Here is a 23,078-nt window from a genome sequence, read left to right on the forward strand (position 1 = left end):
GTGCTTTCCGACTACCCTGGAAATTTACCAGGTGTTCAAGTATCTTAAAATCATCTCAACAATATTTCTTAACTATTTTGCACATGAATTTGCTACTGTGGGTCATATGCATAAACACTTCAGTGCAAAATATCCACCCTACACAACCAACACAGGTTATTCAAATCAAGCTAACAAGAGCTCATGTGCAATTCCTGCATATTCAGAATGTCAGTGTATATATAAGTTTGATAATTTAATACCTCCATGTACATTAACTGACTCAGATCAGTTCTCACTATAGTCCCTGTTCAGTTTGGGTCATCTGTACCTGAACACCATCTTTATGGGGTAAACTATAAGTAACTGAATAGCCATTGTTGCATCAAGTAACAATGGGCTGGATTTTGCTCTGAAAATAACAGCGAGCCTAACAGTACTCACTGTTATTTCTGTGCATCTGGTACTGCAGCTTTCAGCGACCGCGCATGCGCAGTCAAACGCGGAAATCTGGAAGTTGCTCCACCAGATGCCCTGCTCTTCCGTAAACTCCATGAGAACAACATATCGCCGGCTAACTCACCGTTCAAATAAATGGAACGCGTGAAGTTCCTGCACTGACCTGATGGATATGAACTAATCGCGCCAAAAGAGGACAGGTCAAGTTATTTAAGTCTAAGCACATATTTAACGGCGAGATAAGTCTTAATGACTGCCAAACAACCTCTCTGGCACTGAAAATTAACTTTAACAAGTGTGGAGGCTCATTCCTTCAGATTTTAATTGTTGCTGGACATTTAAAAAAATATATAATTTTACTTTTTCTTTGTCTCTTTTATCTCTGTATCTTAATTCAGTATTTCTTACCCTCTCTTTATTTTGCATTCTGTACCTGATCTGACACTGAATTCACTATTCTTACACTTACTGGTTCTGACTCATCACTGCTTCGGTCTGATTGGTTAAGGGGATAGACAGTTGCTTGCCCTGTTCACACAGGCCCCTGATGCCCTGTAAAGGGCACTGTTTTGGATTCAGTGGCCCATGAGAGGAACTTACTGTGAAAAAAAACAAGAAAAGTTTATGGGTAAGTGCAAGTCTAACGAGCAGCGGGGACCATTCGTTAGCCGCTCAAAGAAAAATCCGGGCCAATATGGCACAGACACGAGGGCCAAATGGCCTCCTTCTGTGCCGTAAATTTCTATGATTCTATGATATATCAAGAGTATATTTACTGGCCCTGATATCTACCTAAGTTTTTGGTAACATACCCAGAGATAATAAGCGTAAAACCTTTCTTTAAAATGTACTTTGGCCACTCCCGTGCCTCTGCCAGAATTTTCTCAAGTCCCTGGAAAGTGGCAGTGCAACACAACACCAGAACCCATTTTAGATTTTTTTAAAAATTGTTGAATAAATGGACAAGTGAATCTATAACAGTAATTTAATGCATTTATCTATTTATAGTGGATATTATACCAACTAACCCCTCAAATGAAAATAAATGTTTATAGACTTTATGCTAAGCTATTATTTGTGTATAACCAATGTATATGCAGTATTCTTTTCCTAGTTTTTCCAACTGCAGGCGTTAAGTGGCCTAAGCTCGCTCTCCTTCAAGGTTCCAATCCACTCTCAAAGATTTGAAAAGCTCAGACACAAACACTCCACAAGCAGTTTTGGACTTGAACAACTATCAGCTAAAATTCTAAGGTAACTGCCAGTCATACACAAAACTGAACAAATCAGTGTGTTTTCGTTTGAAGGTTCCTGCCCTGAAGACGGATCAAGGTATGGCCGCCAACGGGGCGAAGGAAGTCGGGGATGCACAGGAGACCAGAGTTGGAGGAACGCAGAGTTCTCAGAAAGCTGTAGGACTGGAGGAGGTTCGAGATATGGAGGGGCATGGTCATGAAGGGATTTGAACACGAGGGCGAGATTTTTAAAACATTAGTGGACCGGATCCCAATGTAGGTCAGCAAGCACAGGGACGATGGGTGAATGGGAATTGGTGTGAGTTAGGATACGGACAGCAGAGTTTTGGATGAGCTTAAGTTTATGGAGGGTGGAAGATAGGAGGCTGGCCAGGTGAGCATTGGAATAGTCGAGTTTGGAGGCAACAAAAGTATGGATGAGGGTTTCAGCAGCAGATGGGCTGAGGTAGGGGCGGACGGATGATATTACATTGATAGAAGTAGGTGGTCTTGTGATGGGTAAGATGTGGGGTCGGAAGCTCAGCTCAGTGTCAAATAGAACGCCGAGAATGCTAACAGTCTGGTTCAACCTGAGACATTGACCAAGGGGGTGGACTTGGTATGGGAACTGAGTTTGTGGCGGGGGCCGAAGACAATGGATTCAGTCTCCCCAATGTTTAATTGGAGGAAATTTCTGCTGATCCTGACAAACAGTCTGACAACACAGTGGAAGGGTTGAGAGAGGAGGTGGTGAGGTAGAGCTGAGTACCGTCAGCGAACATGTGGAACCTGATGTTGTGTCTCTGGATGATCTTGTCGAGGGCCAGCATGTAGATGAGAAAAAGGAGGGGGCCAAGGATAGATCCTTGGGGTACTCCAGAGGTAGCGAGGGCAGGAAGAGAAGCCATTGCAGGAGATTCTCTGGCTACGACTGGATAGGTAAGAGTGTTCAGGATCCACTTTTAAATCTCTTATTGATTTGACAAGTACAATCCATCAAAAACTGTTTTTATGTTGCACAAAACTAGCGTTAGTGGCAGCAACTCCCTTACAGCAGATTGCAGCCTGAAAATAAGCTCATTGGAATTCATCAAAGCAGCTGGCATGAAGACAAAATTAAAAACATGAAGGTTGCAAAATCATCCATCCAAGTGGCAGTATTTTAAGGTTGATACACATATGAAAAGTTGTGCTTTGCTTTTAAGGGTGTTCATGCAAAATTCTTTGAATTTTATAAGTGTGCAGAGATGCTGCTGGCTCCCACTATTAAGCAGAAAGACTCAAGCTACATCTTTACCATTAATCTCAGCAAGAGAGAGACTCTGTTTATCCAAATCAAAATAAGTAATTTAGAGATTCTTTGGGGTGTAATTCTACAGTAGCAGAGCTGACTATCTGTTTTGACGATGTAATGCTCCCTGAAGTATCAAAGCAACAGAGGGATTTTTTGGATAAGCCTATTCAATTGGAAAAAAAGACAAGTAGTTAACTGCTTCCTTTGTCAAAGACACCAAGTCCTATGGGGTTTTACTGAATTTTTTAAATATTATCTTTAGCCCCAATAATGCTTAGGGTTTTTAAAATGCAGTTCCTCAATGAGAAGGGCCATTGAAACCGATAATTATACTTTCCTAATATTCTTTGCCTCGATCCACAGTTTAATTGGAAATAGACAAACTTATCTCCTGTGCCATAGCAAACACCATCCTTGTCAATAGGTTTAGTTTTGTGAATAGGGGCATACTTGTACATCAATAATTGTAACTGAAATATTAAATCAAATTTAATTCCATATGGAATGTTGGCAGCTGCATGAGTAGTCAGGGGATATAAAACTCTTGCTGTCTTAATAGAGTGCTTTGTTTTTAAAAAAAGCACAAGATACAAACTTCATTTAGCATTTCCTGAGAGCCCTAAAATCACAAACAGTCCCTCTGGCTTCAGTGTGGGGCAAGAAATCTATGTACCCATTAGCCATTCACACTGGGGTATGGTTCTATGATAGTGAAACCCCTCTCTAATCTTGCTCTTCCTCTGTGATTATAGACAGTGAATGACAATAGGCATTTAGGCCATGGGTGCATTACAGCCAAGCCTGATGTCTAGAGTTCATAGATATACATTCTCCAACAAGGATCACTGGACAGTGATCAAGTGCAAGCCCTGGCTGATTTCACCATCCACCATGAACCCCACCAGCCTGCCCTTGAATTAAAGAGACTGAATCATTTTTTGATTAATAATTTATAAAACAAAGTCACATAGGTTTGTAATCTAGAGTGGCAGAGCTCACCATTGATTGATTTAAGTGTTTTTAATAAATATTTGTTAAGCATATGGCAGAATCATTCCAAAGATTGAGTTTTCCGTTTCCTGCATATAGCTGCATAACCAGAGATCACCTGTTGCTTTCGCAGGTGACATAAATATAAGATAGTCACCAATAAATCCAATAGGGAATTCGGGAGAAACTTCATTACCCAAAGAGTGGTAAGAATGTGGAACTCGCTACCACAAGGAGTAGTTCAGGTGAATAGCATAGATGCATTTAAGGGAATGCTAGGTAAGCACATGAGGGATAAAGGAATAGTTAGAAAATGACAGAGTTAGATGAAGAGGAGTGGGAGAAGGCTCATGAGGAGCACAAACGCTGGCATAGACCAGATGGGCTGAATAGCCTGTTTCTGTGCTGTAGATTCTATGTAATCTAATCTATGTAAGATCAGGGTATTGGTAAGAAAATGCTGAATAAACTATATTTCAACCTTTCTCTGAATCTTCTGATTTTTAATAACATTGTATTTCCAGATACAATTCTTCAGATTGTCAAACTTAACCTGTTGCAACTTTAAGAATTTCATGAGACCATCTATTCAACATAACCTCTAGCATCAGGCCGTTCCTCCCCAAAGAAATAAGCTTAAGAAAAAAAGCTAACAATGAGAAAAGGCCATGCAACCCATCGAAGTTAATCCCCCAGCACATTTATTCTCTCAACATACATATTTTGAAAATCGTCAAATGTTCTTAGATATTTAACGCTGCTCATTAGAAAACTGCACAAAGCCTCTTCTTGATGTTTGATCTGAATTTACTTTTGCTCCAATTTCTATTTAACTTCCCCAATAATACTTTGAGTTTAACTTACCTATAATCCTTAATATATTGGATACTCTACCCTTTTTCTAGATCGTAAAGTTTAAACTTCTCTCATCTTTCCTCATAGCTCATCATCTTTATATATTTGGGTCAATCTTGTTGGTCTTCTTTGCACCTCTTCTAATGTAAGTAAATTGTATTTGTGGTGTGGTGACAAGACTGAACATAATATTGTTAGGGTAGTTTCTCTTTACTTATATTCTAGTGCTTGGCTATTCCTCCAAGCATTCTATTAGCATTTTTAAAATTACTTTGCCACATTTAAAGTGGCACACCTACTATTACTCCCAGGTCCCTTTCTAAGTTTCCCTGTGCTAACTCAATCACAATCATTTTAATCTTATATATTACATTTTCTTTTAAACACATGTAAGTACCTGGGTCGGTCGCCAGCTTTCATTCGCCACGTTTCTGCCCAATTACAAAACCGAATTTCCTTTTCCAAATCTTGTACTGCATTCTTTATCATTGCTATCTCTATGTTAAGAGTATTCAGTGAATCCAACCAGCTGTTTTGGTTACGATGTAAATTTATAGATTAGAAATAAAAGGGGTTCAAGGATTCATCTTTGTGGGACTCCACCCAACCTCTCCCCATCCCAATCTATTACTCTACTCAGAAGTACTGTTTCATTGCTTTTGAAAACCAGCTTCTGATTCAGTCCAATCTTCAAGGATTTAAATGGCTTTTAGTTTAATTGGAAGTCTTTCATGTGGAACATTATTAAGAGCATTCTGAAAGTCTAAATATATATCATATCATAGGGAGTTCAATGAACCCTAAAGTAATTTCTGCAATACTACTATGTGTGCTTTTAAAATAAATATTACATGTTTATGATTAAATCACCGTAAAAATTTAGATTTAGTCCAGAACCAGAAAAGTGCTTTTTTTCCTCTTTTGAATTACAGGATAACAGCTAGTCTTTTCCAAACAACTAATAATATATAGGGATTCAATTCTCCACAACTTTAGATGCATTAGACCTAAATAATTCTACACTGATATTCCAATTTTCACAAAACAAATTTAAAATCACAAGCAATCTATTATCGTGTGGAAAAGACAACCACCTATATTGTATCTATCTATATTAAAATTAGAAAAATTGTACAATTTACTGCATTTTGTGTTATACAAACGTCACATTTATAGTATCACACTTTTTGATAGGCTGAAATAAAAAAGATAAACCACAATTCTAACTAGGAAGACTCAGGAAAATCTAGTAAACCTGAAATTCAACAAATCAAATTGCTGAAAAAAACTTTCAGTCCGTCATTGTTTCCCCCTAAACTCATTCTTAAAATTAAAATATTTAAAATTATTTTACATGATAGCAAACTATCTTTTTTGTTTCTGAGTACCTTCCTTACTATTGTTTAGACTAGAGGCTTCAGCCTTTTTCCAAAGCTTATGCTCGGAATGATATTTTTTTCCACAGTTATCACTGAAGAGAGTTACTAACTACACCTGTATCTGTTATTCCCAGAATGCTAGTCTAAGCGTGTGCATATCCAGGATGCAGTATTATGATTCTTTCAATCCAAGCCTTCCTCTTCTCAGCCTAGAACAGTACTTATCAGTTTGTTTTTCCAAATGATTTCAAAACAACTTGAACAAAGAAATTTAAGAACTCTGAGGTCAAACTTTCACATTAAAGCTTACAGTGTTTGTTTTTTGCACCTCAGACAGACAGAGAACAGAGTGCACATACTTTGTATCTCGTTACAGTTCAAAAAACAATACTTGTTAATAGAAGAATACTTAGAATTTGAAAAGAATGACTGCAGAAAATGTATTTTTCTCACTGCAGGAGTCTTTCTTCATGGTATAGAGTTTCTTTGTTTTTCCAAGGTGATTTAAAAAGGAGTAACAAGCTGATTTTTTAAAAAGGTTTTACTGGTAGAGTTTTTTTTTGGTGGGGGGGGGGGTGGGTACACAGTTACATCTGTGAATTACTTTACAATTCTAAAACAATTATGTTTTACTGAAACATTTTATTATATAGCTGTGCTATAATATTTATCCTATCATTATAGGCAAAGGAAAGCAAACCTTTTTGAGGAAAAATGTTTCATAGTAAAACTCGCAACTGTTTCCTGGACTCTGCCCAATACTGCCAGACTCCAGTGAGGGAAACCCCCATATTCCATTGCACCAGCTTTACCAAATCTCAAGATCCCCTTCCCAGTGGTTTGAAACTCAACAATCCACCTATATGCTGCTGAACTTCAGGATATTCACTACAAGCACTGTCAAATCCCTGATCATCCTCTCAGTGTGCTCAAGGTACCTTCCCTTCCAAGATATCTCCTCTTATGCTGATAAACGCGAAGACTTCCACCCCAATTCAGTCACTATAAATCAATGATAATAATTTGAGTTACACAGCATATGCCCTCTAATATATATGCCTACATCCCCTGACTCAGAATGTGCAACTCCACAGGACATACACTATAAAAAATTTACATGTGCACACACTTCCTGCTGATCACACATTGTCTAAGGCAAATTTCTGTGTTGCTCTTTTAAAAAAAATAAAAGAAATAAAGGTTAAAGTACTCTGTGAACACAAAATGCTGTAGCCACAATGCCTGCAGGCTCTTAATTGATTTTCCCAGACACAATGCCAGTGCTGCGATCTCCAGCCTGAACAGCAATTAGCTTTTGAACGACCAAACTTTGTACTTTAATTGGAACACACTTTTGCAGCAAAATAATGCAGTGTGTTTAAGATAGCATAATGTTCCTGTCCTTATAAAAAAAAGTGCATACTGACTTATCTTGAGCAGTGCCACAGGGACATTTGCTAGCAAGTCCTGCATCTAATGCACACCCATTTCACTTTGTTGAATACAAAGCAAAGTATTGAGAAAGACAGTTGTCAATTTCTGTTTTTTTCCTGTTCTAGGGGAGTTGCCCAGGATATGCCAATTTACAGCAATCTGACTTTGTGGCCATCAAGGGTTACACATAGCTCAACTTTAACAACAGAGTATTATCAGATGCATTATATGATATAATGTTCCTGTTCTTACAAAGCAACATAATGTCTCACTTGCCATTAACACCATTGACAAAAATCATCAATCGATACACTCTCCTGAGGGGATTAGCCGGTAAATCCCCTAAACTACAATTAAGTATTTCAGCTCAGTTATAATATGGGTACGATCCTGGTACCACCTTTATAGAGTGACGTGCAGCTGGCTATTCAATTATACTGCTAGCTCCGATTTAACTCTCGATAAGGACGGATCTCTGCATATTCATGCTTGCAAATTTGTGAAAGAAATAATTCTTTATTCCATAAGTGTGAGCAAAAAGGAATTTGTCACATGATTATCTGCCACATATTTTAAATAAAGCCATTAACATTTCTTACTGTATAACAATTTGAGTATAGCTCTCCCATTGCGAGCCAATTGCTCTTTGGGGAACAATTTGTTTAAACTTAAATATCTACATGGATGACTGAAACAGCTATCCATGAAAAATTAAAAGATCAATAGTATCATTAATGTTCATCAATTATATGTCAATAATCCATGATTCAACATTACAAATTTCAGAGCTTTTCAGTAAGGGAAGTCTGAAAGTTAACTGTTCTCGATTCAGAAGCAATAACCTAACCTAACCTGAAAGTTAAACCTAAAGAAAATTCACCTGCTTCCCTCCACTCATTTCAGGCATCAAAAGTATAATGCATATTTTAATACTTCTGAGAATTTCAAATAATACTCGTATCCAACTTCTGGTAATAGTTCTGAGCAAAAAATCTTTGACTTTTAAGCATCTCAATTTGATCACTGGAATACTGCCATTGCAAATCAGAAGGTCAGAGACAGAAAATTCTATCTCTAGAAAGCAAATCATGACATTTTTTTTTCTGTTTCAGTCAAGCTTTAGTGAGAATTAAATTAAATGTGTTCTAAACTACAAATTGAGGCTTGAGCTGCAATTCCAGAGGTAGCAGACAATCCAAAACTGATGCTATTTGTGTATGTAACCCATCAAAGTGTGGGCATGTCAGGAGTTAGTATTTCTTCATTTTTCTCTCCCAAACCTCTTTATGAAATGAAAGCAGTGGGCATTGTGTCACACATGTGCATTTCTGCAAATTTAAAGAGAATTTACATTGCTTAAAGTGGCAGGGCAGCAATGGAGATGAGGAAGGACCACAATGTAAAGCAGCTCAGCAAAAGTTTTATTTTTGGGACATTTTACTATGTTAAAGACACTATATAAATACAAGATGTTGTTGTGAGAGCATTAGTCGGCACTTGCATGAATTTGGAATTTACCACAGGACCAGCCTGATCCCCACCCCCTCTCCCTCCTGCTGCTATAGCAGGGTATGTGCCTGCTCTCCCTGGATTTAGGATTGCTTCGGTGACTCTTGGACAGCAGCCCTTGTCTGCACCCATCTGCTCTTTGAGCTACTTCAGCAGCCATTTCCCCTCTCCTTCCCCCAACATAGTTAATGGGGAGAAAAAGCGATAAGAAAGGGAGGGAGATAATGAAGTGAGAGAAGGGAAGGTGAGAGACAGGAGAAAAAAAAGAGAAAAGAGATGAGCAAGACAAATGGGAAAAAGGAGAGATAGAGAGAAAAACTGATGTAGGATGAAAGCAAGGTAGAAACAAGTGAAAGAGACAATATTTCTTCACTTCTCAATAACAGTGTCCTTAATCAGATGTGGAGATGCCGGTGATGGACTGGGGTTGACAATTGTAAACAATTTTACAACACCAAGTTATAGTCCAGCAATTTTATTTTAAATTCACAAGCTTTCGGAGGCTTCCTCCTTCGTCAGGTAAATGTTTACCTGACGAAGGAGGAAGCCTCCGAAAGCTTGTGAATTTAAAATAAAATTGCTGGACTATAACTTGGTGTTGTAAAATTGTTTACAATCCTTAATCAGAGACAGGAGAGGTTTTTTTGTGGAGCTGTTCATTAGAAAGTTAAAAAAAATTGGGACCAGATTGCTTTAGATTTATTGTCAAGGTGCATGTTGTGTGAGTGATCCAGTGATCAAACAGGGACTTAAAAAATAAACTAATTTTTCTCCAGCAAAGCTAGGTGTGCTCACCCCTGAAGAAACCGAAGGGTTATCTCTCTTACAGTGAAATTCTAGAGACTGCTAGGTCACTGAAAACCTCAACAGTTTCTCTATGGCATCAGGGGCAATGTTAGATTTTTGGTATTGCAAGTTAACACTTCTCTTCTGCCACCTTGAGACAATATTTAGTTATTACACCCCGATCAAGTTAATTTGTCTTTATACAGAAACACAATTAATATAACTCCATCTCTGTGGTTATACTTCAATACCACAAAACCAATTAGAATGAAAGAAATTAATGCACATTGTTTAGATTTGAATATAAAAGTGAGCTATAAAAACTGGTCATGCACTATTTGAAAATAATAGTATGACTGTCAAATGATATTAATATTTATAAACTGTATGCATTACTTTTATGAGCAAAAGGGTTGCATGATCTTGTGCCAATACTACACAGGAATATGCTGACAGTTAAAATGACTCATGCTACACCAAATAAGATAAACTCTTATCTTCCAAAACCTGCTAATTAAACCATTATTTCTTGTATTTACTAAGTTATGAAATTAAGTTTGTAAATTTGAAGTAACAGGATCTATTGGGAGTTACTACTATACACTACTTAGTTTCAATAACCCAGTAAAACTTGTTCTTTAAAAGCATCCCATGGAGTTAGAGCAATGGTTACTTAATTTTCAAGGGCAAGTGAACTGTCGGGCACTTGGCCTCTCAAGTACCATGTCATTGTTCAAACTCCTTTCTTTGCAGAGAAATCCTTCCTTCCAGCAATTCTCTGTAGGATCCAGCAGACAAATGTTTCATATCAGTGCTACTGTTCAGCTCACACCTGCAGATATATTTTGCTCTATATTAAAAGGTAAAAGAAATTTTTTAAAAATCTACACTGGGGTGGTTTATAATCAATCACAGTTCAATAAAGACTCTCTTTTTAACTTTCATGTACAGAGCAAAAAAATAGCCCTGATGGTTGGCACAGGCGACCGCACGGTTGATATTTTTGTTCTGAATCCATCAAAATTTGGTGGTGATTAAATCAGTTACAAAAAGCAAATGATCTGATATTTTATACAATTTTTGACTACATGCATGTCCATGAACTAAAGCAGCTGCAAAAACAACAATCTATGCTCCTGGCGTTCACTTCCCGGGCCACAGCCTCCCAATACCTATGGAGCTGGAGGCTGGAGGGACTCCTGCCACCCTGCGGGTATATGTTGGCCCTTCTTTCGTCCACCCCTTCCACCAGGGCCTCCAGTGCATCATCGGAGAAGTGTGGGGCCCACTCTCGTGCCGGTCCTGCCATCCATCTCGCCTCCCAGTGGACTGTGCATGTCCCATTTAAAATGTGCACCTGCACCTTTAAGAGGTGCAGGCTGCCGATGACATGTGCTGAGCACGCCCCATTTCGGGCTTCCTCATTCTCCATGCAGCCCTCTCAGCAGTGCGGGTAGCGCTGGCTGCATGGAGCTATCATGCTAATTAGCAGGCAGCACGAAATTCATGTGCTGCCTGCGCAGGGGGCATCGGGCATGGGTTAATAGCGGATCACGCTACCCGTGCCCGATAATAGGCCTCATCCAATTATTCCCCCTTTGTGTCCTCCTTACAGCTTACTTTCCCACCTAGCTTTGTATCGTCAGTAAACTCGGTCCCTTCAACTAAGTCATTAACATAGATTGTAAATAGCTACGGCCCAAGCACTCGACTAGTTACAGCCTGCCAACCTGAAAATGATCTGTTTATCCCTACTCTCTGTTTTCTGTCCGTTAAGCAATCCTCTATCCAAGCTAATATATTACCCACAATTGCATGATCCCTTATCTTGCGTACCAACCTTTTATATGGCACCTTATCGAATGCCTTTTGGAAATCTAAATACATTACATCCACTGGTTCCCCTTCATCTACCCGACGAGTAACATCCTGAAAAAACACTAATAAATTTGTTAAACACTATTTCCCTTTCATAAAACCATGTTGACTCTGCCTAATCATATTATGATTTTCTAAGTGCCCTGTTACCATTTCCTTAATAATGGATTCCAACATTTTCCTGACAGCTGATGTCAGGCTAACTGGCCTGTCGTTCCCTGCTTTCTCTCTCCCTCCTTTCTTGAATAGCAGGGTTACGTTTTCTACCTTCCAATCTGCTGGGACCATTCTAGAATCTAGGGAATTTTGGAAGATAACAACACGCACAATATTTTTGTAATCCGAACATTCTCTTCCTCCAAATGAATTACGTTTCAAACCTCACAAGAGGGAGAATGAATATTTATTTGGAGCAAGTGACAATTCTGTCAATGAAAGGGATAAAATAATAATTACAGTAACCTGTGTTGGTCTCGAGTATCCTTTCAAAAACAGTCTCGATAGTCATTGACCAGTACAGATCATAGGTGTTAAAACTGGAACTCCTGGATTTCAACTTGATGAAGCAATGATGACAATCACAGTTTTATGACTGAAGTAGTTGCTGGTTCCTTGATTACAATTATCTGATGGGTTAGTGACGAAGATTTCTGCCATTGTTTTAATGCTAACAGTTGGGCACACACATTCAAATAGCCCTTAAGGTGGAACTTAACACCCTCAAATTATGAAGGATTTGTTTTTTATATTATTCATTATATGCCCACGTGATATAATTCTCATTGAAATAAAGAACATGTTATCAAAAGGACAATTTAACCATGGTTCTTAACAGAGGAGGGGTTACACAGATGAGCTAAAAATAATGATATTTAGTTAGTAATGGAACATTAGAAAACAACTCTGAGTAATGCTTAAAAAAGGTCAGCCATTCAGGTTATAGGCTTTAAGATATTAAGATGTATTTATTATATATTATTAAAAATCTAAAATGCTAATGTTCATAAACCCTGCTGATCTTGAGATCATGTAACATTTGTTATGGATTATGAAATAAAGATCTTAATTTATATTGTATATGAACAGTCTTACAAAGAAACAATGAGAGTGATATGACCAGACGAACAATCAGTTTGAAAGCATTAACAGAGAATAAGAAAAATGTAATGAAATAGATTACTTCATTGCTTGAGGTGAAGGAGGAGAGGTTTAGTTGCATTTCACTTGCACAAGACATAAATTAATGGTTATGTTAATATTTTTATTTGTATCAAAGACTCGAGACTGATTTTCCTTGAGGTCACAGTGCAACTCCCTGTAATTATTAAGAGTGTTATGTGTAATCTGACCTAATTTGTTTGAATTCTTCTTTTCAGGCAGTACATAATTTATTAGCTGTGCCAGCTGACTTAACAGCTACAATAAAATGGTTTTGATTTGCTCCCATAATGTCAACAATATTCTGTAGAACAAATTTACATGTCTGTACAATGAAGTGCCATGGCTATAATGACAGCAAGCACATGACTTCTATTTGTATCCAATGAGCAGGCCGCTTGAAGGAAAAGCATTTAAGTTTCATAAATAGTGCTTTAGCACAACTGAAACTATTAGAAATAGAAGGATTAAGCTGCATTTCAAGGATCGTACTCCTCAGGATGGTTCATTAAAAACCTTTCAAAGGAAAACAAACACAAATTAAAGTACTTCATGATCTACAGTGTTACGAGAATTAGCAGCTGGATGAAGATAGCCAAATGACTGCTGGAAACGAGCCCTGCAGTTAAATACAAAAAGGAAATGTATGTCACTCCACATTTGATTAGTCTCAGAACATCATAGTAACAATGAGTAGCATATACGTAGGCCATTCCCCAGTAGTTTACTGAATGATATATTTTGAAAACAATTGTTGCTTGCTGTACCGTTCATATTCCTAATTTAGTTGATGTATTTATGTTTGATTTTAAGACTTAAAACAAATGATTTTCTACTTTTTCTCCCACTGAAGCATTCCCATGCCACATGTTTTTCCTTGACAGAGAGGTCATTCTAAAGACTCTTTCAGAGCCAATGCTCACCAAGAGATGCTGCAGTTTAAGTCTAGGTGAACGTTAGCTAATCTTCCCTTTCTCCTGATGGGGAACTGCCTGGCCTACACTGAGCATCTCGCCACAGCAAAGATGAGAAACCTTACAACATGAGCAATTACAAACACAAATCTGAATTCTACTACTTGATGGCTAAGAACTGCAGCACACGGTGCCACCGCACTGCGTTGAGTTAGTCTACAGAAACAAAGCAAAAGTACCAAGCTGGTTAACAACAAAAACCTTCATATACTTAAAAACAAAAACAAATGCTAATGAACTACAACAACTTGTATTTATATAATGCTATTATATTATATGATATTAATGACTTAGATGAAGGGACCGAGTGTAATGTATCCAAGTTTGCTGACGATATAAAGCTAGGTGGGAAAGTAAGCTGTGAGGAGGACACAAAGAGTCTGCAAAGGGATATAGACAGGTTAAGTGAGTGGGCAAGAAGGTGGCAGATGGAGTATAATGTTGAGAAATGTGAGGTTATTCACTTTGGTAGGAAGAATAGAAAAACAGAATATTTTTTAAATGGTGAGAAACTATTAAATGTTAGTGTTCAGAGAGATTTGGGTATCCTTGTACATGAAACACAAAAAGTTAGTATGCAGGTACAGCAAGCAATTAGGAAGGCAAATGGCATGTTGGCCTTTATTGCAAGGGGGTTGGAATACAAGAGTAAGGAAGTCTTACTACAGTCATACAAGGCATTGGTGAGATCTTACCTGGAGTACCATGTACAGTTTTGATCTCCTTGTCTAATGAAGGGTATACTTGCCTTAGAGGCAGTGTAATGAAGGTTCACTAGATTAATTCCTGGGATGAGAGGGTAGTCCTATGAGGAGAGATTGAGTAGAATGGGCCTATACTCTCCGGAGTTTAGAAAAATGAGAGGCAATCTCATTGAAACATAAGATTATGAGAGGGCTTGACAGGGTAGATGCTGAGAAATTGTTTCCCCTGGCTAAAGTCTTAAACTAGGGGGCATAATCGCAGGATACGGGGTCGGCCATTCAAGACTGAGATGAGGAGCAATTTCCTCACACGGAGGGCTGTGAATCTTTGGAATTCTCTCCTCCAGAGGGCTGTGAATGCTGAGTCATTAAACATATTCAAGGCTGGGATGAATAGATTTTTGGATTCGAGGGGAAATCATGGGATATGGGGATCAGGCGGGAAAGTGGACTTGAGGTCGAAGATCAGCCATGATCTTGTTGTATGGCTCGAGGGGCCATACGGCCTACTCCTGCTCCTATTTTTTAATGTTCTTCTAGCGCCTTTAACATAGTAAAAACGTCCCAAGGCACTTTACAGGAACATTATCAGGCAAAATTTGACACTGAGCCACGTAGAAATATTAGGACCGGTGACCAAAGCGTGGTCAAAGAGGTAGGTTTCAACTAATGGCATATCTTAGCGTTAAATACGTACATACATTCTTCTATCTGCTGATATAAGCAGTACAAAATTAGTTTTGCTGCAATAAGTTAATTGATTTTCAAAGGCTACTTCAAAATTCAAGACTAAAACTAAAATATCCAAGCACTTCCTATTGACAAACCTAAATTATACAATACAAAGATATCCTGAGAGTATAGAATCTGGAATGCAGCCAATAACATGTAGGTCAGCCATATGTACACCCTAAAATGTATTTTGAAGGAAGAGTACATGTTTACTGTATACAGGGAATTACTTTTAAAGAAAACAAGACTGTATTATTAATCATGCAAATACAGGCTACATGTTAATATTCCTGAAATTGGTCATCATTTTTTAAGTTTAAATCAACAGATGAAGTCAATCAAAAATACAGGTGGCAAAAAACACAGACAGGACAGGCAGATGATCTGCTCCCAGGCCCTTCTGTAACCAGCAGCTGGAAGGTGCACAATCGTGGCTTCCCATATGAGCTTTGTGCCAGTCTGCTGTGCTATGTGTCTCAACTGTGCTATTGCAGGTAGATGCTCAGCTGAGGAAAGTATCTGTGAAAAGTACCTCACCTCAGTTGAGCGCCTCTCTGTGATGGCACCGGTGAGACAAGTAGCTGGGCAGTCTGACCAGAGGCTCACATGGCATTCCCATTGTATGAAAAAGGAAATTTTATGAGAGTTATATATTTTTTTTTAAATTATAAAATAAACTGGAGAATGAGTACGAGTGGCTGCTTGGTATTAAATGCAGATGACTCAAGTACATCTCTGAAGCATGTCATATTTAAAACATAAGTGTTTTCTCAATCATTTCTATGCATGTCTTCTTTCCAGCAAAGTTTCCATTAAATACATCCTCCTGTATTTCAAATACCATTCTCATTATTAGAAATCAGTTATATACTGAAGTCTAGCCAGTACGAATATTCTTCTTCTTTCATCATCAGCACTTTTAATGTAAAAATCATCCCTTGGCTCCTTATAGAGTAGTAGAAAAGGGGCTGCAAACATGAAGCTGGAGGGAGAATTTGGGAGGGGTGATTGAAGGCTTGGGAGTAAAGATGGGATTTGAAAAGGACTTAAAGGGGAAGAGAGGGGCAGAGGAGCGGGTGTCTCTGGAGGGAGCTCCAAAGAGCAGATGAAAGTTCTGGCAGGGTGGAGGGAAGCTGGAATGCACAGGCGGCTATAGTCAGGTGCCTGGGATGCAGGAGACACGTCAGGAGGAGGTTGCAGAGATGGGATGGAGTGAGGCCATGGAGAGACTTGAGGATGAGGGTTTTAAATTAATGCGCTGGGGACAAGGAGCGAGTATAATTCCAAGAGGGTGTGGTGAATGAGCGGGGTTTACTGTGGGACAATACGAGCAGCTGTATTTTGGAGTTTATGGTGAGTGGATTACGGAAATGACAGCAAAGAGAACACTGGAATAATCAAGTCTGGAGGTAACAAAAACATAGGCAAGGGTTTCACTGGTGGAGGCAGAGATGGGAAATTCTGCGGAGGTGGAAATAAGTAGTCTTGCTGATGGACAAAATATGGGGTGAGAAGCACAGCTTGGGGTTCAAATAGGACACCATGGTTGCGCACAGTTTTGTTGAACCTGAGTGAGAGGCCAGGGAGGGAAATGGCATCGATGTCAAGCGAGCAGAGGTTGTGCTGAGCACAAAGAGTTGGCCTTCCCAATATTCACCTGAAAGAAGTTGAGGCTCATCCAAGTTTTGATGTCAGACTGTTAGTCTGGCAGCACCAAAGTGCTTGCAGGATCGAGAGAAGTGGCATAGTAATAAAGCTGGTTATTGTCAGCATACATGTGGAAGATGAATGATGAGTGGCGTCATCGTGGGACAGCATATAGATGAGGAAAAGGAGGAGGCCAAGTATCAATCCTTGACAGATTCCTGAGGTGACAGTGTGGGAAAAGGAAAATAAGCTATTGCTATAGATGCAACAACTGTGTCCAGAATGATAAGAGAAACAACACGAGGGCAGTCTCACTGTACTGGAAAATGAATGAGAGGCAGTTTAGGAAGATAGCATAATCAACTCTCCAAACACTGAAAAGATATAGGAGGAGGAGGAACAGTGCATCACAGTCAATGCCACAGAGGATGTCATTTTTTAGACTTTGGCCAAAGCAGCATCAGTGGTACTACACGGGTGAAGCTGGACTAGTTGGATTCAAATAGGAAGTTTCTGGAAAGAAAGGCACAGAGCTGGGTGATGATGACTTGTTCTAAGATTTTGAGAGGAAAAAGACTTGCATTTATATAGCGTCTTTCATGACCTCAGGACGTCTCAAAGCACTTTACAACCAATGAAGTACTTTTGAAGTGTAGTCACTGTTGTAATGCAGGAAACGTGGCAGCCAAATTGCGCACAGCAAGGTCCCACAAACATCAATGTGATAATGACCAGATAATCTGTTTTAGTGATGTTGGTTGAAGGATATATATTGGCCAGGGCACCGGGGATAATTCCCCTGCTCTTCTTCGAATAGTGCCATGGGATCTCTTACGTCCACCTGAGAGGGCAGATGGGACCTCAGTTTAATGTATCATCCAAAAGATGACACCTCCGACAGAGCAGCACTCCCTCAGTACTGCACTGAAGTGTCAGCCTGGAATACATGCTCAAGTCTCTGGAGTGGGACTTGAACCTACAACCTTATGACTTAGAAGCAAGAGTGCTACCAACTGAGCCACAGATGACCTCCAGGAAAGGGAAGTTCAAGATGAGATGATAATTAGAAAGGACGGAGGGTCAAGGGTGGGTTTTTTGAACAAGAGGGTTATAATAGCAATCCTCTCAAAATGCCACAATGACCTATCCTTATTCCATCAGTTCCTTCTCAGAGTTTATACATGTGTGTAAATGCACGAAGCGTGGTTAGTAAGGTTGGTGAGCTGCAGGTGCAAATAGCCACTAGGGAATATGATGTCATGGTGATAACGGAGACCTGGCTCAAAAAAGGGCAGGATTGGGTACTAAATATTCCTGGATACAAGATGTTCAGGAAAGATAGGGAATGAAAAAAGGAGGGGGATGGCAGTATTGATTAAGGAGAATATTGCAGTGCTGGAGAGAGAGAGGATGTCCTGGAGGGGTCAAGGACAGAATCTATTTGGTTAGAGTTAAGATACAATAGAGGAGCCATTACACGACTGGGTGTATTCTATGGTCCACCAACTAGTGGGAAGGATATAGAGGAGTAAATCTGCAGGGAAATTAGAGAGGTGCAAGAGCAATAGAGTAGTGATAATGGGGGACTTCAACTATCCTAATATAGACTGGGATAGTAGTACTGTAAGGGGCAGAGAGGGGGAAGAATTTATGAAGTGTGTTCAAGAGAACTTTCTTGATCAGTATGTTGCCAGCTATGGAAAAGGACAAGGAGCAATCTCGAGTAAAAATACTTAATTGGAGGAGGGCCAATTTCAGTGGGTTGAGAACGGATCTGGCCCAGGTAAATTGGAACCAAAGATTGAAATCAAACAATGGGCAGCCTTTAAAGAGGAGATGGGTCGGGTACAGTCTAGGTACATTCTGACGAGGGGGAAAGGTAAGGCAACCAAAGCCAGAGCTCCCTGGATGACGAAAGAGATAGAGAGTAAGATGAAGCAGAGAAAGGGGGTGTATGACAGATGTCAGGTTGATAATACAAGTGAGTACCAGGCTGAATACAGAAAGTTCAGAGGGGAAGTGAAAAAGGAAATAAGAGGGGCAGAGAGAGAGTACGAGAATAGACTGGCAACTAACACAAAAGGGAATCCAAAAGTCTTCTATAGACATATAAATAGTAAACAAGTAGTAAGAGAAGAGCTCGGGCAGATTAGGGACCAAAAAGGAGACATCTGCATGGAGGCAGAGGACATGGCTGAGGCACTAAATGAGTACTATGCATCTGTCTTTACCAAGGAAGAAGGTGCTGCCAAAGTCACAGTAAAAGAGGAGGTAGTTGAGATACTGGATGGGCTAAAAATTGATAAAGGAGGTGCGAGAAAGGCTGGTTGTACTTAAAAGTAAATGAGTCACCAGGTCCGCATGGGATGCATCCTAGGTAGCTGAGGGAAGTACGGGTGAAAATTGTGGAGATACTGGCCATAATCTTCCAATCATCCTTAGATATGGGGGTGGTGCCAGAGGACCGGAGAATTGCAAATGTTCAAAAAAGGGTGTAAGGATAAACCCAGCAACTACAGGCCAGTCGGTTTAACCTCGATGGCGGGGAAACTTTTAGTAACAATAATCTGGGACAAAGTTAACAGTCACTTGGACAAGTGTGGATTAATTAAGGAAAGCCAGCATGGATTTGTTAAAGGCAAATCGTGTTTGACTAACTTGATTGAGTTTTTTGATGAGGCAACAGAAAGGGTTGATGTGGGCAATGCGATTGATGTGGTATAAATGGACTTCCAAAAGGAGTTTGATAAAGTGATACATTATAGGCTTGTCAGCAAAGTTGAAGCCCATGGAATAAAAGGGGCAGTGGTGGCATGGATACAAAATTGGCTAGCGGTGAACGGTTGTTTTTCAGACTGGAGGAAGGTATACAGAGGTGTTTCCCAGGGGTGGGTACAAGGAACACTACTTTTCTTGATGTATATTAATGACTTGGGCTTGGGTGTACAGGGCACAATTTCAAAATTTGCAGATGACACAAAACTTGGAAGTGTAGTAAACAGTGAGGAGGACAGTGATAGACTTCAAGAGGACATAGACAGGCTGGTGGAATGGGCAGACATGTGGCAGATGAAATTTAACGCAGAGAAGTGCTAAGTGATATTTTGGTAGGAAGAACGAGGACAGGCAATATAAGCTAAAGGGTACAATTCTAAAGGGGGTGCAGGAGCAGGGAGACCTGGGGGTATGTGCACAAATCGTTGAAGGTGGCAGGACAGGTTGAGAAAGTGGTTAAAAAAGCATAAGGGATCCTGGGCTTTATAAATAGAGGCATAGAGTACAAAGGCAAGGAAGTTATGATGAATCTTTATAAAACACTGGTTCGGCCACAACTGGAGTATTGTGTCCAATTCTGGGCACCGCACTTTAGGAAGAATGTGAAGGCCTTTGAGAGGGTGCAGAAAAGATTTACTAGAATGGTTCCAGGGATGAAGGACTTCTGTTACGTGGATAGATTGGAGAACCTGGGGTTGTTCTCCTTAGAGCAGAGAAGGTTGAGAGGAGATTTGATAGAGTTGTTCAAAATCATGAGGGGTCCAGACAGAAAGGCCAAGAACCAGTGGACACAGATTTAAGGTGATTGGCAAAAGAACCAAAGGTGACATGGGAAAAACTCTCTTATGCAGCGAGTGGTTATGATCTGGAATGCACTGCTAGAGGGGGTGGTGGAGGCAGATTCAATCGTGGCTTTCAAAAGGGAATTGGATGAGTACTTGAAGGGAAAAAATTTGCAGGGCTATGGGGAAAGAGTGGGGGAGTGGGACTAGCTGGATTGCTCTTGCAGAGAGCCAGCACAGGTTCGATGGACCGAATGGCCCCCTTCCGAGCTGCAGCCATTCTATGATTTCGCCCTATACTGCCCACCTTCAAAGATTCACCTCTACCATCCCCTTATGTTCTTTAGCACCTTCCTCACTGAAAGATCCTCCAATCTCAGACGAGCTGATGGTTGACGAGAGCCGAGTCATCAATAATGGTACCTGAGGTTTTACCATGTGTGATCTATGTACTAAACAACTTCTCTTCTTTAGTGACTTTAATCTCCACGCCTCAGCCTCCCTCATCTTGCCATGCTTTACTCCCCCCCAAAGTGATTTTCTCCACCCACAAGCAACCATATCATCACGTGGCCTTGAGACCTCCGTGATTCTAATCACTGACGAGGCTCATTTCCTCCTGTCCTAAATATCTCCACTGTCATGTTTCACCCCATGAAAAGAAAATTACCCCAACTCACTTTCAAGCACTCTCTAATTCTAACCTCCTCCTCTTCTTGCCTACCATCCATGACAACACAGACAACTCTGCCCATCTCCTCCACAACTGCCTCACCTCTATCTTCACCCTCATATACTCAAATCCTGGACCGAATCTCACCCTCACTCCTCTTCCTGCTACAAAATGACCATCTCCAACAAGAGAGAGTCTAACCACCTCCCCTTGACATTCAACGACATTACCATCGCCGAATCCCCCACCATCAACATCCTGGGGGTCACCATTGACCAGAAACTTAACTGGACCAGCCACAAATACTGTGGCTACAAGAGCAGGTCAGAGGCTGGGTATTCTGCGGTGAGTGACTCACCTCCTGACTCCCCAAAGCCTTTCCACCATCTACAAGGCACTATTCAGGAGCGTGATGGAATACTCTCCACTTGCTTGGATGAGTGCAGCTCCAACAACACTCAAGAAGCTCGACACCATCCAGGACAAAGCAGCCTGCTTGATTGGCACCCCATCCACCACCCTAAACATTCACTCCCTTCACTGCAGTGTGTACCATCCCCAGGATGCACTGCAGCAACTCGCCAAGGCTTCTTCGACAATACCTCCCAAACCCGCGACCTCTACCACCTAGAAGGACAAGGGCAGCAGGCACATGGGAACAACACCACCTGCACGTTCCCCTCCAAGTCACACACCATCCCGACTTGGAAATATATCGCCGTTCCTTCATCGTCGCTGGGTCAAAATCCTGGAACTCCCTTCCTAACAGCACTGTGGGAGAACCTTCATCACACGGACTGCAGTGGTTCAAGAAGGCGGCTCACCACCATCTTCTCAAGGGCAATTAGGGATGGGCAATAAATGCTGGCCTCGCCAGCGACGCCCACATCCCATGAACGAATAAAAAAAAAACACCCTAACAATCTCAAATCTGAAAGCTGCAGGCTTGAATGCACTTGGCAATCAGTCAGCCTGTTATCACTGTGAATAAATTACACCAAATGCTTTCAAGTTTTTGTGCTGCAGCATATTTTTCACCCAACACAGGAATATGCATCGAAACTGTGGACGAGCATTTCTACCCCGGCATAACATTCTACTTCACATCAAAGGTAACTTACTTCTCTAAGTTTCATAGCTTTTTTTTAAAAAAAACATCTTAATATTAAGTCTTAGTCTAATACCATGAAAGTTCCAGAAATCAACACTTTATCTGAAAAACATTTGAAGGTTTCCTCCATTAAGTATAATGCTGTTGACTAATGTAATGTAATTATATTTTTTCTTCTGAGTGCTCATTAATGAAGAGGTCACTGCACATTTCTGTGCAATTTGCAAAAGAAAATTGTAAAATTTCCCCCAGCTTTTAAATGTCAGTTTTTAAATATAATCAAGTAGTAATCCAACCTGTCCACTTAACAAAATAACTATACAACTGCCGAACTTCACTATAAAACACATTAATGGCATCATACAAAGTGGCATGAACAGTATGAAATATAATAAGAGTCCTCACAGCCAGACAACGAACTTTCTTAAAAAGATGACAGTTCCACATATCCAAGTATCAGTGTAGTAACAAAATGTCCAAATTTTAGACTCTCCGTGCAAGTCTCCAGACTACTAACTAATTAAATGAAAAATTAGGAATGATTTATACACATTGAAATAGTTTCAAGAGAACACCAAACTGTCCCATTCATTGCTTTCAAAATAATATTCCTTCTTAGTGAGCTTCATTCATTCTCAGAACCGTAATTGCACATTTTGGGCCCTATTTTTAGGTTTAAGCATAAATCGTGTTTGCACTAAACTTTTGTTGTGCATGACAAAAA

General features: G+C 40.0%; 1 protein-coding gene across 3 annotated transcripts in view; it reads right to left on the minus strand.

Annotated features, from left to right (window-relative positions):
* Positions 1–23,078, minus strand: part of gosr1 (golgi SNAP receptor complex member 1) — a 105,983-nt gene that overhangs the window by 56,255 nt on the left and 26,650 nt on the right. The window lies entirely within an intron of this gene.

This window comes from Heptranchias perlo, chromosome 28 (genome assembly GCF_035084215.1).
Source record: "Heptranchias perlo isolate sHepPer1 chromosome 28, sHepPer1.hap1, whole genome shotgun sequence".
NCBI classification, from domain to species: Eukaryota; Metazoa; Chordata; class Chondrichthyes; order Hexanchiformes; family Hexanchidae; genus Heptranchias; species Heptranchias perlo.